The sequence below is a fragment of the Rissa tridactyla genome, chromosome 21, assembly GCF_028500815.1.
Source record: "Rissa tridactyla isolate bRisTri1 chromosome 21, bRisTri1.patW.cur.20221130, whole genome shotgun sequence".
Classification (NCBI taxonomy): domain Eukaryota; kingdom Metazoa; phylum Chordata; class Aves; order Charadriiformes; family Laridae; genus Rissa; species Rissa tridactyla.
Genome location: NC_071486.1, coordinates 2,540,812 through 2,556,106, shown reverse-complemented (window position 1 = coordinate 2,556,106; position 15,295 = coordinate 2,540,812). Strand labels below are relative to the sequence as shown.

The 15,295-nt window shown below is 58.9% G+C and overlaps 1 protein-coding gene across 3 annotated transcripts in view; it reads right to left on the bottom strand.

The window, feature by feature from the left end:
• FKBP5 (FKBP prolyl isomerase 5) overlaps nt 1–10,661 on the bottom strand; it is a 31,992-nt gene extending 21,331 nt beyond the window's left edge. Inside the window, exons 1-2 of one of the 3 annotated variants that reach the window (XM_054181152.1) lie at nt 10,462–10,661; nt 9,481–9,745 (exon numbers count right to left, since the gene is read on the bottom strand). The gene's annotated coding sequence lies outside the window, so the exon portion shown is untranslated. Of the gene's footprint in view, nt 1–8,109; nt 8,153–9,480; nt 9,746–10,461 lie in introns of those variants that run through there. The other 2 variants (XM_054181153.1, XM_054181154.1) reach the window with 2 other exon arrangements.
• Between the last annotated feature and the right edge of the window lie 4,634 nt (nt 10,662–15,295).

The following is a 15,295-nucleotide window of genomic DNA, read 5'->3' as shown; positions in this document are numbered from 1 at the left end:
GATGGGGAGAGAGGAAGAGAGGGGGAGATGGGGGCCCAAAATCCAGGCCAGCTCCACCCCAAACCCTGATGAGCATCATCCTAAATCCCATCCAGCATCACCCCAAATCCCATCCAGCATCACCCCAAATCCCATCCAGCATCACCCCAAACCTGGGTCCCTTGAGCCAGGCAGCAGCACAGGGATGCCCCTCCAGCCCCAGCACACCCACCAATAGATAGATAACGAAGAAGGACCCAATTAGCGCAGCAGCTGGGCTCCCTCCACCACCCCACTGTGGTTTCGCTTCCCCCTCAACCCAGAAAACTATTTTTTCTAATAAAATACCTATTTACTGAGCAAACCGTCCCCGTGCAGCAGGGGAGGGGAAGACCAGAGCAGCAATTTTCCCCAGACCAGAGTGTTTTAAGACTCCTGCAGAGCACGGACCACAGGAGACGGCATTTTAGTCCACAATAAATTCAAGTTTCTAGGAAAATACGACCTTCTTAAGCTGACAAGGCAGCTCCATGTAATCCCCAGCTCCATCCCAACATGCCGGGATGCACCCAGACATCGAGTCCCATCTCTCACACTCACATATCACAGCTCGAATTAAAAATTAATTTTTTTATTTTTTTTTTTAAATCCTGGCCACTTGATTTCCCCCCCCCCTTTCAAACAAACAGGGGAAAGCCATAAATTTATCACTAGCTGAATGAGACTCCCAGGGATTGATTTACTTCCGAGGGTTGTGCAAGCAGCTAACATCCCAGCAGGGCCAGTCACGGCAACTTTTATTTAAATAAAAAAACACAAAAAACAAACAAACAACACAAAACAAAACGCAAACAGAGCTGCTTTAATTGCCCGGCACCCTGACGAACCTCCATTGCCAACCGTGATTCCCTGGTCTCCTTTACCCACGGCCGGTCGCTGCTCCAGGGTTAACTCCTGCCCACGGAGACAGTGGTACCCACCCCGGTACCCCCCAGCATCCCTCCGAGCATCCCCTGCATCCCGGTGCCACCCGCCCCATGGCCTCGCATCCCCCTCCCCGCCAGCAGGGACACCCTGGAGAGGGATGCGGTCGCCTTTACTCCAATCCGCCCCCTGAGAAGGTATCCATCCGTACAGAAGCAAAAGGAGATTTTTTAAGCAATTAAGAGAATAACAAAGGCAGAAAAGGAAACTACCGCACGCGGCTAACTTAAATACAGCGGTATGTGCTCCCGTCACACTTGCTTAATCATTTTGCCTAGCTATTATTTTTAAGCTTCTGAAGTGGGTTTTAGTTAAGATCCGAGTCATAACTAAATTTTTTTTTTTTTTCCTTCTGTTTTCAATACGTTGAATAAGAGGCTGCCCTCAAGTTTCGGCGGCGGCGAGAGGAACAAGTGAGCGGGACGGCTCGCTGCTGCCTGCCAGAATAAATATTTCAACAGCAAGCGAGATGGGTTCAGCCCGTCTGCATCCCCCGGGAGCCAGGCGAGCGCACCCTCACCAGCAACAGGCAAAAGAGACTTGCAAAAAGGTGTTTCCCCCTCCCCGAGTTTACAATATAAACCCATTTTTAAAAAAATCTGGCTCTTTCACTGGTTATCTAGCAAGGCACCAGCGAGGAAATGCTTGGTCGGTGGGGGTTTTTTCCAGATTGCTTCAAAATAAGAAAGCACAGGGATAATCCAGGTTGCTTTAAAAAAAGAAATCCCAGGGATAAAGCTTTTTTGGACTCAACCCTCTTGCGAGCATCCCATCAGCAGCCCATGGTCCATCCCCTCCAGCGTGGGTACCCGCAGACATAAACCCCTCCGCTTTAATGTGAAATGAAGGAGAAAAAAAAAAGCAATATATATACATATATATATATAACTTTTTTCCCCCTCCTTTATTCCAAAAGACAAATATATATCAGGGAAGGCAAAAGCCCATAAACATTTATGGGTTGATGCTCAGAACATTTATGGGTTGATGCTCTTCCAAGGGGAGAAGGTGCCAGGGACGGGATGCAGTCGAGGGTTTTTACCCAGTGATGCTCTGGTAGCTCCTGTCCCCGGCCCCAGCAAGGATTTCAGCTGTTCCCACCAAAAAAAAAAAAAAAAAAAAAAATCACAACAAGCCTCTCCCACCAGTGGCACATCCCAAAAATATTGGAAAAAACAGGAATGCCGGAGGTGGCGGTGAAGCTGCTTCTCTCCATTGGCTGGGACCAGCCTGCACCCATCCTGCTCCTGGAGGGGCTGGCACAGCCGCGGATGATGGTAAAAAATAACAATAAATTTAATAAAATAGTAATATTAAGTGTATAAATAGTTGTTCCACACCTGTCTGAGCTTCTGGAGAGACGGCTGGCGGAGGGGTCGAGCGCAGCATCCTAACGAGCTCCGGGGCCGTTATATACAGACACTCACGTAACAGCGGGGAACGCAATTTCCTAATGCTTTCATAAATTAGGATTATGTAACCGGAGGGGGGGGGAATAATAATAATAACAGTAATAAAGCCAAGCAGGTTATATAAGCCATCTTTAAAAAGCGAGAAAGTACTTGACATCCCACTACCCACTCCTTGGCACCCTCTAACTGGGGCTTTTGCCATCGAAAATGAGCGGGTTCTTTTCATCGTGTCTTCTCCCCTCGTCAAAAACAAGAGGGAGGGGAAGAAAAAAAAAAAAAAAAAAACACCAAACAAAACCCGGCCAGGGTTTTTGAGACATTGGAAAGAAAATATTCCACCTCTGGCTATTAAATGTGACATTCTCCTCCCCGTACAGCACATCCCGGTAAAGCTCGACCCCTCCACAGGCAGCCGGGAGCATCCCCCTGGCAGCAGCTCCGCCAACGCCGAGAAATTCAGTTTTAAGAGACAGCTTGGAGGGAACTAAAATAAATACGAACCGGGAATAAACAAGAAATGCCCTGTTTGCCAATTCTGATCTAATTTAGCCTTTTCTCCAGAATAAATCTGACAATTAAACTTGGATTTATTTAATTATTTCCCCCCACCCCACCCCCCCCAGTTTCTAAAAGCATCTCATTGTTTACCACAGATTTAGGGGTTTCTCCAACAAACTTTCAGCCAGGTGACCCCAAAGCGCAGCACACAACCACCCCCCCACCCCTGGCAGTGAAAATGGTGAATTTAATCACTTATTCCCCACGCACAAGGGCTTGGGAGCATCCCCGGAGCCCCAGCGCCAAATTCCGGGGCGGGGGGATCCCCAACTCAGGACCCAGCTTTGCCGCGCACCCTGAAATAACCCAACGCCCGAGACCTTTTTTTTTGAAGCACCAACGGTCTATAAATGCCAAATTTTACGGGGGGAAAAGGCAATTCCCGGCACGTTGTGAAACACCAGCCTGTTCCCACGCCAAATTGGGATTTCTTGGAGAGAACCGGGGAATGCCAAACCGACCAGGAGCGCCGGCACGGCGCGGGGGGGATGCTGCGGGATGCAGGGCTGGGGGCGGGTGGGGTGTCTGGGGGGCTGCCGAGGATGCTGCGGCTTTGGGGTTGCACCCCAGAAACGCTGTTATGGGCAAGCAAGACAAGGCGGTGACTCCTGGAGCTCGTTTTGTTTAATTAAGTGATTCAATTTAACACGGATCAAAAAATACCTGAAGCAGGAATGCTTTAAATGAGGCTAGTTTTCTAAGAGCGATGCTACTATTTATTACTATTTACGAAGCCGTGTATCTAAACTACCATTTACGAAGACACATTTATTGCAGGCAAAACACAATCTAATTACCACCCCCCATCACTCCACCTCTTCACTTCTGACAGTTACTTTCCTACTATTTTCCTAATTTTCCAATACACTCACTTGCAAAACCCAAAATCCTTGTTTCAATCACAGTTACTGACTACAGAAAAAAGCTCGTCAGCTCCACGGCAAACAAGTTACTCGTCCGTTAGAGCACTCGTGGCCGTTCCTTTACGCCCACAAATGTACAGCATTAAAATAAAAAAAAAAAAAAAAAACAAAACAAAAAACAAAACCAAAACTCGTCAAGTAATTTATTATTTCCCTGTGATATACGTGAGAGTAGCGCGAGCTCCGCAGCTCCCTCAAGGGGCTGTAACAACTTTAAATAACTGTATATAACGGAGAGTGAATATAAAATAAAATATTAAATAGCACAAAAGCATAAATAACTGAGAACAAATTATTTTCCAAGGACTTTACAGAATATTTCCTCTCCTGTGCCAGCCCGGGGAGCTGCAGCTGGACAGAGGGGGGTCTTGATGCTGAGCATCTCCAGCCTTACAGCAAACTTTCTCCTGCGAGCCAGTAATTAAAACACGCCTAATTACACAATAATGATGTTCCTGAAGGTTGTAGTTTGGTTTTTACTCAGGAATTGTCCTTATTTTCTGGCACGTCCCAGTGGGGAGATGCTCTAATGGTGCTGGGGAAGGACCTCAACAGAATTCATGCGTGTGCTAGGCACAGCCCTGGGAAGCTACGATTATTTGGGAGTGGTTTGGGGGTTTTTTGGGGGGGTTTTGTGGGGTTTTTTTGTGTTTTTTGGGGTTTTTTTGTTTGTTTGTTTTTTCTTTTTAAAGAAAAAAAATAATCGCACAAGTTGTCATCCCAGCAGACACCTCCGCTCCGGGCAGGATGGGTATCGCGAGCAGCCTGCATCATGCCAGCCTTTCACCTCCCGAACCCCTCCATCCCCCAAACCACGTGCCATTGTCCCCCCCCCAGCAAGTTTCAGCAGAAGCAAGAACTTCTCCACCAACTCCCCAGAAATCTGCTTTTTCCCCCCGACACACACAGCGTCGCGCATCTTCTCCAGCACAAGCCTCACCTGCTTCATCACCCCAAAACCCCCGCCAGATGCCCCCAGCCACCCCTTCCTCCCTCAGCGCACCATCACCTCTGGTTCCCGTGAGCACCCAGCTCCATCACACCTTCACCTTCCTCCTCCTGTGTCCCAGAGGTTCACCCGTCACACCATGGGGACAAGACCAGCATCCCACCGAGGGACACCAGCATCCTTGACAAGGGACACCAGCATCCCACCGAGGACCAGCATCCTACTGAGGACTCCATCATCCCTGACAAGGGACTCCAGAATCCCACCGAGGACTCCATCATCCATGACAAGGAACGCCAGCATCCCCGACAACGGACCCCACCATCCCCGACAACGGACCCCACCATCCCCGACAACGGACCCCACCATCCCATCGAGGACCACCATCCCCGACAACAGACCCCACCATCTCTATCGAGGGACCACAGCATTGCCACCTAGGGACACCAGCATCCCACCAAGGACGAGCATCCTCGACAAGGGACCTCAGCATCGCTGACAAGGGACCCCAGTGGCCCACCAAGGACCAGCATCTCCAACAAGGGACCCCAGCATTCCCATCGAGGGACCCCAGCATTCCCACCATCCCACCAAGGACCACCATCCCTGACAAGGGACCTCAGTGGCCCACCAAAGCCCAGCATCCTTGACAAGGGACCCCAGCGTCCCACCAAGGACCCCATCATCCCACTGAGGACCCCCAATATCCCCACCAAGGGACACCAGCGTCCCCAGCATCCTGGCTGCAAAACTCCCAGCACCCCCGGGAAGTTGTCGCTGCCCAGCCCCTCACCCTGGTTGCCCCCTTGCCAGCGGTGGCCATCGTTCCCTCTGCTTCGGCAGCATTTCTGTCGCGTGTCCCCCATGTCCTTCCCCCCCACACTCCCAGCAGCTCTCTCCCATCTCTAGGGCACCAGGGTGGAAATAAAGCCTGAGCATCTCCCAGCACAGCATCCCCACCTGACCCACATCCACCACACCTCCAGGAAAACTGACCGTAAGAGCCAGACACAGGCTCCATCAGATGGATTTAATAATTTTCTTTCCCCCCTCCAGCCCTTGGCGGGGCAGGGAAGGAGGCGGAAGGGACACAGGAGGGACGCGGCTTCCCCGCGTTTTTAAAGGAAGGAACAATTCGTGCTTTCAACTTCTCTTTTTTTAACTTGTAATCCCGGTTTCCAGGCTGGATTTGATGTCCCAGCAATGTCCTAAATCCACCTCAACAGTTTATTGCTCATTATGGAGAGACACCATTTAAACTCTACCTTTAAAAACCCAAACTATCAGCTCCCGGCTTCTTTTTTTTTTTTTTTTAATTTTTCAAGGTTTTTTTTTTTCCCCTGACAGCACAGCGAGGACAGAAACACAACCGCGGCATCCGAGCCCCGGCTGGGGACGGAGGGATGATGGATGTATCCCCCCCCCCCGCCCCCCCAAGCTCTTTCCTGATAAGAGCAGGCTCACCCGAACGGGCCACTGAAAAAGAGAAGCTTTGAAAGAGGTTTCGTGCCCCGAGAGGAGGGAGAAAAATAACAGAAGCTTAAAAAAATATTCACATTTACCTTGTGCAATCACTTATCGCCCCCCGCCAATGAAACTCTTACCTTCCTGTATGCGACCCGGGGGGTGGGTTTGAGGGGGTGGCACCAGGGTACAGCTGAGCACAGGAGCCCCGTTTGGGGCCGGAAAGTGGGGAAAAAGGAAAATCCCCTCCCCCAAGCACCGTCCGGTGGCACACGCGGCGGGACACCAACCCCCACCACCTTGTCCCCATCCCAGTGCATCCCAGTGCCCCCCAGCAACACTCTGTGTTAACTCCCCCCAGACATCCCCTGTGCTGGGGCAGGGACCCCCCACCCCACGTGAGGCCCAAGCCCCACGCAGGACCCCAGTGCCCCCCATGCAGCCCCAAACACCCCTCCCTCCAACCCCATACTGGCCCACGCTATTCCCCCCCCCCCCAGCTCCCCAGCCCCACACAAACCTACAGTATTTCACCAGCCCCACACAGACACCCCCCCCAGACCCACATAGGGCAATCCAGACCCCCAGCCCCACGCAAAAGACACCTCTGAGACACCCCCCCCAGCCCCATACACGCCTCCCTCCAACCTTACATTGCCCCACACTAACACCACAGCCCCACACAGACCTAGTGTATTTCTCCAGCCCCACACAGGGCACCCCAGCCCCACATAGGACACCCCTGAGCACCCCACCACCACCCCAGCCCCACACAGACCTAGGGTACTTCTCCAGCCCCAGACGCCCACGCAGGGTGCCCCAGCCCCACACAGGACACCCCTCGGCCCCACGCAAGGCACCCCCGAACCTTCCCCCAGCCCCACACAGGGCCCCTCAGTACCCCCTCCCCCCAACCCCACACAGACCCACGGTATTTCTCCAGCCCCATACAGACATCCAGGCAGGGCAGCCCAGCCCCATGCAGGGTGCCCCAGCACCCCCCTCCCAGCCCCACGCAAACCTAGGGTATTTCTCCAGCCCCACAGAAACACCCCCCCCAGCCCCACACAGACACCCACGCAGGGCAGCCCAGACCCAAGCCCCACACAGGACACCCCCGCGCAGGACCCCTCAGTACCACCCCGCCACAACAGACCTACGGTATTTCTCCAGCCCCACACAGACGCCCAGGCAGGGCCCCCCATCCCCACGCAGGGTCCCCCAGTAGCCCTCCAGCCTCACGCAGCCCTAGGGTATGTCTCCCCCCCAGAAAGACCCCGACACACACACACCCAGCCCCACAGAGACGCCCACGCAGGGTCCCCCAGTGTCGTCGCCCCCTCCAGCCCCACACAGACGGCCACGCAGGGTCCCCCAGCGCCGCCCCCCCCCCCAGCCCCACACAGGCACCCCCCCAGCCCCACGCAGGGCTCCCCCAGTACCCCCCGGCCCCACACAGGCCTAGGGTATTTCTCCAGCCCCAGAAAGACACCGACACCCCCCGCCCCAGCCCCACACAGACGCCCACGCAGGGCACCCCAGCCCCACACAGGGCATCCCCCGGCCCCACGCAGGGTCCCCCGGTGCTCCCCCCTCCATCCCCACCCACAACTAGAGTATTTCTCCAGCCCCACACAAATACCACCCCCCCCCCCCCAGCCCCACACAGACGTCCACACAGCCCCACGCAGGGACCCCTCGGCCCCACGCAGGGCACCCCCGAGCCGCACACAGCCGCCCCCAGCCTCACGCAGGGCCCCCCTCGGTCCCACACAAGGTTCCCCCAGCAGCCCCCGGCCCCAACGGAGCGACCCCCGGCGGGACCCGCGCAGGGACCAACCTGCCGCCGCTACCGCCCCGCGCGCCGAGTGGCACCGTGCGCCCGCGCCGGCCGAGTCTGCCCCGCCGCCCCGCCCCTCCGCCCGCCTCCCATTGGCCCCCCCGCCCGCCCGTCTCGCGGAGGGCGCCCGCTGCGCCTTCTCATTGGTCCGGGTGGCGGCCGTATGCAAATCAGAACGCGTCCCGCCCCTTCGCCCCGCCCCTGGCGGGACGGGCGGCCCCGCCCACCCCGCGCACTTGCCGGGGGCAGCGGCGGCAGGGAACCGGGGGGGTCCGACCCCCAGCGATGTCCCAGAGGGGCGTTTGGCCCCGGGGGGGGGACACACACACCTGGTCCTGGTGTTGGGGACGGGCCCGTGCAATGCCCCGGGGGGTGTGGGGGTCCTGGTCCTGACTTGGGGGACAGCCCCGTGGGAGGGGTCCCCGGGTCCGTGCGATGTCCCGGGGGGGCGGATCCCGGGTCTGTGCGATACCTCGGGGGGGGTTCTCCGACCATACATGATGTCCCTCGCGGGGGGGTGTCCCGGCTCCGTGCAATGCCCCGGCGGGAGTGCTCGGCCCAGTACAGTGCCCCGTGGGGGTCCCTGCCCCGTGAAATTCCGGGGGGGCGGGGGTGTCCCCGGCCCTGTGTGATGTCCCTGGGGGGTGTTCGGCGCCGTGCAATGTCCCCGGGGGCGTTTCCCAGTCCTGTGCAATGCCCCGTGGGGGATCCCGGCCTCATGTAATGTCCTGGGAGGGGGGTTTCAGCCCCACGCAATGTCCCAGGGGTCCCTGGCCCCATGAAATCCCACGAGGGGGCCCCAGCCCCATGCAGTGTCCTGGGGGGAGTCCCAGCCCCATGCAATGTCCCAGGGGTGTGTGCCCCCAGCTCCCCACAATGACCCCGGGGGCTGTTTGGCCCCATGTAATGTCCTGGGGGGGTCTCAGCCCCATGGAATGTCCTGGGGGTGTGTGTCCCCAGCCCCCCACGATGTCCCTGGGGGCTGTTTGACCCCGTGCAATGTCTCGGGGGGGGGTGTCCCAGCCCCACACAGCGCTCCAAGGTTCCCCTGGCCCTGAGCAGTGCCCCTGGCGGGGTGGACACACACCTTCATACACCCCCCCACCAAAGGGCACCCCAGGACCACCCAGCCCCACGCAACGCCCCACGGGGACCCCCACCCCGTGCAACCACCTCGGGGTTCGTTAAGGCAATTAATCACACTAAAAAGCAAATAATAATCTCCCACAGCTGGGACGAGGGGGCGGGGGGGGGGACATGGGTTTGGAGGACACGCAGAAATGTTCCTGATCAGTATGAAGGAGACAAAAGTCTTTGTTAAGAGCTCCTCAAAACACCCCCCCCGCCCCCCCGAGGTTAGAAATTACGTACATTTGCAATTAAAGATCCCATCGCTGCTCATTCACATCACCCTAATTGCAGCGTCGGAGCTGAAGGGGCAAAAAAAACTGGGGGGGGGACCCCGATTCCCGCATCTTGATCCAATGAACCGGCCCCGGGGAGGGGGGGGGGGGGTGTCAAGGCAGCGCCGCGCTGATGAGTCGCAGGTTCCGCTCTTTGGGGCCAAGTTTGATTTTCCCAGCTGTAATTCAGGCACCGATGGCACCCGTTGGAAATCGGGAGTTAAAATTAAAGCCTACTTCAGGAAAGAAAAAAAAAAATTTATTTTCATGACGTTTCATTTTCCCCTCCTTTTTCACCCAGGTGAATCGAGCATTTCGCTTTTAAACATTTCCCGCCCGGCTTTAAATTTCCGTTTACAAAAGAAATAGTACGTGTTTCCAATATCGGGAAGCCCCACGGCTTAACTTCATGCAGGCCCCTTAAATAACACCCAAGGCCTGAAAAAAACCCTGGGGCCGACAGAGGCGGGGGGGGGGGGGGGAGGGGGGGATGTGTGTCCTCAAAAAGGATCAATTTTGTTTATTTGCTTAGAAAAATAAAAGCAAAACAGATGGGAAGAAAGCACCGGAGTGGGTTTTTTTAAAAAAGACACCTTCTAAATCATGGCGATACCAGCGCCGGACCGCCCCCCCCCCCCCGCCCCCGGCTCGCTCTGGTTTTAGGGGTGGTGAGATGCCCAAACCCCCCCCGCTAAGTGCTGGGGTCTGCTCCACACCCCCCCACCCCGTAACACAACCAGGAGGAAATCTGCTCCATAAATAATCCCGGGCGGCTGCCAGGGGCACTGCTTGTTCCCCCTCGCCATCCAGCTGGCCCCAGCCCTGCGCCCGCCGTGTGGCCGTCACCTGGCCCCGAAGGGATGGGGGTCCGGGAAAAGCCTTGCCTGCGCCCCCCCCCCCCCCCCATCAGAACCAGGGAGCAAAGCCCGGAGACCCCCCTGTCCTTCACCGGTGCTACCCTTCCTCGTGCCGGCCCCCCACGCGCCTTGTGCGATGTGAGAGCGGTGGTTCCTGAAAAAGAAAAAAAAAAATTAAAAAAAAAAAATTAAAAAAATTAAAAAAATTTCAAAGAAAATGAGGGATATTTTTATTCATCCTTGTCTTCTGCTAAAAATAACCGGCGTTAACCTGCCTTGCAAGTACGGGGAGGAGAGGCGTCGTCCCGTCCCCCCCCGCCCCCCCCACCTCGGCCTCACATCTAAAACCACACCAGTGACTCTCTCGAGCGCGTCGGAGAGCCCAGGAAATGGGTTTTCTCCCCGGTTCCTCCCGCCTGTGACAGCACAAATCGATGGCCCCGGCCAGAAATCGATGGCCCCGGGGCAGATGACCTGCACGGGACGCACCCCCTCCCGCAGGGACCGAATCCATCCTTACCCCCGGTATACCCAGATACCTGCCTGTTTTGGGAAGTAAAGCAGCTTTTTGCAGCCTGGTGATGCCCCCCCCTTACGGCACCGGCACCCCTCGGAGGGCCCGGTTTGTCACCGGCACAGGGGTGCGGGGTGACGGGAGCCCGGCAGCGCGGGGAGCCGGGTGTTTACGGGAGGTGCAGCTGGGTGTTGCACAACAGGCGGCAGAGTCCAGGAGGACACCGTGTCCTCGCGTCCTCGCCGCCGGCCGTGGGTGCAGCTGGGTGGCAGGGACGGAGGGGTGGGGACACAGGGGGACACGGCAGGGTGCAGCAGGGCAGGACCACCTTGCTTGGCGTGGAGGCTGCTTGACCCACCAGCTGCTTTCTGCATGAAATCGCCCCAAATCTTCCTAGCGGAGGGGCCGCGGGAGGGATGCTGGGTGTCGGCGTGGAGCTTCGGCACGGAGCCCCCTGGATGCAGCCCTCCGGCTGCGACCTCTCTCACTTCACTCGAGCTCGCGGCTCCTGCCATGAATTCTTACCGGCAGAGGGGCTGCGACACCCCCAGACACCCAGAGCCGCCCCAGGCCGGATCCCCCCCCCCATCCCCCAGCGTGGCCAGGGCATTTCCAACCCATAAATCTCCAGGTTGCCATCCAAACGCTGGCCCCCATTGGAAAAAACCCTCATGGAAGCAGAGGGGGGCACACACAACACCTCCAGCCAGAGGCTTTGCTGGGGCTGGATCCATCCCTGAATCCCCATCTCCCCCGCACTGCTTCTTCCCGGACACGGGGAGCACTTTTTACTGGGAACAATTTTCACCGGCTGAAAGGACGCAAATATTTTCCCAGATTATTTTCCCCCCTGGGCAAAAAAAAAGAGGAATAATCCCTGGACCTCCTGGCTGGGGATGAGCGGTGGGGGGGGGACAGGCCAGCGTCCAGGGCTCCCCCCATCCCACTGGAGATCCGACCCTGCAGGATGCAGCGAGGCTGGAGCGGGAAGGATAAATAAAGTCCGGCTTTTGCCGTCCTGGCCTGGGGCCACTTCTAACACAAAGTACATTCCGGTCTGGACGTAACGAACTGTACCAGCCTCTGCCGGGGACGGCGGGTAGCCGGGGGCAGCGGGGGGCTCCCCACCCGGGGATGGGGGTGTCGGGGGGGGGTGTGGTGTGTGTGTTTGGGGGGGTGTGTGGGTGTGTGTGTGCAGGGGTGGGGGGGAGCGGAGGGTGCAGCACCCCCCCCGGGGATGCTGATGGGGATGCTGGGAGGGATCAACCCCCCAAAAAAACACCCTGGGGAGATCCCCCCTCCTGGCTGCCCTGATGCTTTTTGGGTGCTTGAGGGAGCCCCGGGGTGGGGGGACACCCCGCGGGGACATCGCACCCGCCGGGGACACGCACAAGCGGGACTCAGGCCAGCGCTACGGTAGCAATTCCCCCCCCCCCCCCCCCCGCGCCTTCCCTAAAAGAAATAATAAAATACACCCCCCCAAAACGCTGCGGCTCCCGGGGCTCCGCTCCGGACCGCGGCACCGGCAGCTCCGTGAGCCGCATCCCGGGGGCCCGGGACCGGGCGGTGCCCCTGCCGGGAGCCGCACCGGGGCGGGCGGGGGCTGCCAGGCTCCCGGCGTGGGGACGCCGTGTACCGGGAGCGCCGGGAACAGCCTGACTCAGCAGCCGGGGCGGGGGGGGGGTGTGTGGTGTGGGGGGGGGGGTGTGGGGGGGTGTGTGTGTGGGGGGGGGGGTGCGCCGCTGCCAGGGCCCTGCCCGGCGGCGGGGGAACAACTGCCTGCGGGGGGTGTTGGGGGGGTGCCCGCTGCCTCCGGGCACGCAGGCAGAACCCCCCCCCTCCCGGGGGCTGGCCAGACCCGCGGAGCAGATGGGTGGCCCCCCCCCCCACCCCCCCACCCCTTGGTCCCCGCTGGATGGTGGGGCATGGAGTGGCCACCGGTATCACCCCCCCCCACACCCCCACACACACCCCCCCCACACACACACCCCCCCAGCATCACTCCTGGCATCAAGCTCCAAGTCACGGCCCCCAACAGCCCCCCAGCATCAGCCCAAACTTCCCCCCCCCCCAGCCCAGCAGCCCCGCCATACTCTCCCCAGCAGCCCCCCAGCGTCCTCCCCAACATCCCCCAGCGTCCCACCCAATACCCTCCCCAGTATCCCCCCAGCATCCCCCCCAACTTCTCCCCCCCGGCATCCCCACCATAATCTCCCCAGCAGCCCCCATAGCGTAATCCCAGAATCCCCCCTCTCATCCCCCCATCAGCATCCTCCCATCACCCCCCAGCATCCCCCCAAGCCCCTCCCCAGTATCCTCCCAGCATCACCCCCAGCTTCCCCCCCAGCGTCCCCACTATAATCTCCCCAGCAGCCCCTGTAGCGTATCCCCAGCATCACCCCCATCGTCCCCCCCCCCCCAGCACCACCCAGCATCCTCCCAACACCCCCCAGCATCCCCCCAACCCCCTCCCCAGTATCCCCCCAGCATCACCCCCAACTTCCCCCCCCCAGCATTCCCACCATAGTCTCCCCAGCAGCCCCCCCCAGCAGCCCCCATAGCGTATCCCCAGCATCCTCCCCTTCTTTCCCCCGCAGGCACCCCCCAGCCTCCTCCCAAAATCCCCCAGTCCCCCCCCCAACAACACCCCCCCATTGTCCCCCCCTGCCTTTCCCTCCCACCCCCGGTGCTGGCCTGCTCTCCCAGCCCAGCTCACCCGCATTTCGGGGAATTTAATGCTAAAAATACCCAGCAAGGGGCATCCCAGTTTGGGCGGGGGGGGAGACACAGCCCCCCAGCTGTGAGTTCTCCCCGGGCTGACGCAGCCCATCAGCCCCCCCTCTCCCCCCCAGTACTGTGCTAATTAATTCCTCCAGCCTCACAAATCGTTCAGTCTGAGGATTTTTCCGCTTGTGCCCCACTGGGAAGTGTCAGGAGGGGTGCGTGGGGTGCCGAGATGCCCCCCCCCTCCCAGGGCCACCTCTGTGTCCCCCAGTCTTGCCCACATCCTCCACTACTGTCCCAAGCTGGGCAGTTCCCAGCCCTGGGGTGCTTTCCTGGGCTGGGGGACCATCCTTAAGGGACCCCAGCACCAAAGCCAGCCCCAAGGATGGAGGGGGGGGGACGACGACACACCCCCCCGCAGCAGATTTCGGGGCCTTTGGGGCTGCAGTTTGACCCGAGCCAGTCCCTGCCCTCCCACTGGGTCCTTCCCATCTTCCCAACAGAAAACCAGGAGAGCGCCTGACGTTGTTCCCTCCGTCACATGCGAAAGGCAAAAGCCGGAGTGGCCGGTAAAAATCTTCAACAATTGGTTTTGGCAAGAAGAGGCAAACCAGAGCTTTTCATGAATTTCTTTTGTTTTTTTAATTATTTATTTTTTGTTGTTGTTGTTGTTGTTGTTGTTGCTAGAAAGGTCGCTTTTCCCTCCAGCGAGAGCTCGAAGGACAGCTTCTCGCCAGCTCCAGCCCCAAACCCTCGCCCCAGGGCGGCACGAATTTGGCCCAGATTTAGGAAAAACCCATCGGAGTGTCGCAGGATCAGGTGTGTCCCCCCACCCCCCATCCCTGGGGGCTGCAGTTGGGTGCGCGGGGGGGGTCTGCACCCCCTTGTGCCCCACGGCTTGGACCTGCTGCGGGCGCAGGTTGAGGTGTCCCACGTTGCGGGGGACAGACCGGGGCATCTCCCCGGGGATTTGGGGTCCCCCAAGCCTCCGGTGGGGGTGTCCCGCACCCCCCAGGGACGTGCTTCATCCCCGCGGCTCCTGCCTTGAAAACATAGTGACCACCAACAGCCAAAAAGCCACCGTGGCCAAGGGACACCCCAAGAGGGGCCACCGGCTTCCCCCCCGCCCCGGCTGCACTGGTCACTGCTGTGTGATGCCCTGACCAAAACCGAGGGGGGGGGAATAGTCATCCAGAGGGGGGAGAGTAAAATAAAAGCAGCCCCCAAAGCAAGTGGTCGGCCCCAGATGCCTCTGGGCACCCCTGAACACCTCTGGGGCACCCCAAAACACCTCCTGACACCCACAGATGCCTCTGGGCACCCCCAAATGCTTCCTGACACCCCCAGACACCTCCAAATGTCTCCTGACACCCCCAGACAACTCTGGGGCACCCCCAAATGTCTCCCGACACCCCGAGACATCTCTGGGCACCCCCTCGGGTGCGTTCCCGCAGCAGAAGCCCCTCACGGAGCACCGGCGTCCCCAGCACCCTCCAACCCAAACCCCCCCCCCCGGTCCCCCCCCAACCCTGCTGCAGGATCAGGCCCCTGAGTGACACCAGTCTGCAGCAACACTGGGGTTGGGGGGGGGGGGATCAGGCTGTGCCTGGGGTCTTCCACCACCCCCCACCCCCCAAAATCACTGGGTGCTGAGGGGCTGCCCCTGCCCAGGCTCCTCTGTGGGGGTC